At 43.4% G+C, this 1,847-nt stretch overlaps 1 pseudogene; it reads right to left on the minus strand.

The window, feature by feature from the left end:
• Positions 1-610: 610 nt before the first annotated feature.
• Positions 611-1,134, minus strand: LOC113929832 (annotated as a pseudogene).
• Between the last annotated feature and the right edge of the window lie 713 nt (positions 1,135-1,847).

Below are 1,847 nucleotides of genomic sequence, written 5' to 3' on the forward strand. Positions count from 1 at the left end.
ATGGGGAGATTTTAGTGAACTATATGTACCTGAATATAAAGACTCCAAGCCAAGAGTATAAAATTAAGGCAGCTCCTTTATTTTGAACAAGAAAGTGGCATAGCAATTCCAAGTATCCCCCAGTCCCCACTAATATGAGAGCTCCCTCCCCACAGCACTCCCTACCCAGTTTTGGGGAAAAAGTGTCTTCTATCTGGCTGGACCTGTCATCTACTATGACGTATTCTTACAACGCAGACATGTCATTGACTGACATCTGCTTACAGTTGAAGAACCAAGTCTGGAAGGAGCAGCTCGGCACGCACATCTGGAGAGATGACTCTCATTCAGGTTGAAGCATGCGCTAACACAGGGCTGCTGAACACTGATCTTGAATTAGGTCAAATGAGTATGATTTGTCCACATCCCCACAGCTGCTTCCATGTAAAAATCACTTTTATAACAAAGCTCCTTTCATTATAACACACCCTGATGAAATAATCTTGCAAAGGAAAGTTCTCTTAGCCCCCAGTCTACAATATAAAAGCAAGGAGAAAGGACAGGCTCTCTGATGTGATCACGTTCAGGACACTCACAAGGACGAAGGGTGAGCTAGCCCCCAGGAGCACGACTATGCCGTCTGTGCCAAAAATTCAACGTCCTGTCCCTGAGTCTCGAAATGGTCTGCTGGCCAATTGTACGCTGTCCACGCCGGTTCTCCCACAAACAGCCACGTGGCCTCCACGTGGTTCTCTTCATCCAGCGTGAAGTTGTGATCAATCTCTGCAGGAAGAGTTATCGGGTCCCCTTGTTCCATGCAAATGCAGATCGCTTGTCCTCTTTATCTCCCACATCAAAGTACCCACTGCCGGCCAAGACCTAGTGGATCTCCATCCAGGTGCAAATGCTCCTCATAGAACATCTTAATCTTTTCTTCATAATTTGAGAGTTTATCCTTGCATATGGTTGTTATATCTGTCCAGGAGTAGTTTCTTTCTTTTCGGATCTCTTCTAATTCTGGGTCATTCTCCTATTGTCAGCATCCAGCTTCCAGTAAAGAACCCCAAGTCAGTGCAGCAGCTCCAGGAGGTCGACCAGGTGGCCGGGTTGTATACGGTCGTCGGCGGACTTGTCCATGGACCAGGTCTGCACCATGGCCTGACCGGGTCTCCACATGCACCTGCCTGCTCTTCCACCCGCCCCAGCTGACCCCTCATCGGCCACTACAGTAGGCGGCAGAGGAAGAGCCCATCTTTTACTCTTTATGTCAGAGGCTAATTGAGAATTGACCACTGCAGTTGGCAAAATGCCGATGACCTAGGACTTCTTCCTGTATGGAAGTCACATTTCGAAGACTTTATGGGTTACTTCTTAAAGACTGGCTCTTGATACACTAAAGGCAAGATAAAAGAATATATAAAATGTTATTTTTCCCTTTCATGATGTATGACTTTGAAGCCTAAAGTCTTCTTAAAATCCTGTTTTGAATGTCAGATATTGAGTAGTAACTTTTTCTTTGCACTTTTTCAGGCATCCTAATCTCACCACCTCTATCATACATGGATGCCTTTGGTTGATCATGTATGTGGAAAGAGAAGAAAGAAAAATAAATTGCTTTTCAAACCATTAGCTAGATTTCTACCTATCAGTTATTTATCACCATTCTATATATTAATCTCTATTATCTATTCATCTGTCTGTCATCTTATTGCTTATCTGTCAATCTGTGTGACCATAATACATAGAAACACCCTTGTGTTCATACACATGCAAAAAGACACATCTAAAATATTTTACAGCAAACATTAATAACTTTTTTTTCCCTTGTGTGATGAGTTTTTGGAGATATTTTGCCTTCTTCTTTGCCC

The sequence above is a fragment of the Zalophus californianus genome, chromosome 5 (genome assembly GCF_009762305.2).
Source record: "Zalophus californianus isolate mZalCal1 chromosome 5, mZalCal1.pri.v2, whole genome shotgun sequence".
NCBI lineage: Eukaryota > Metazoa > Chordata > Mammalia > Carnivora > Otariidae > Zalophus > Zalophus californianus.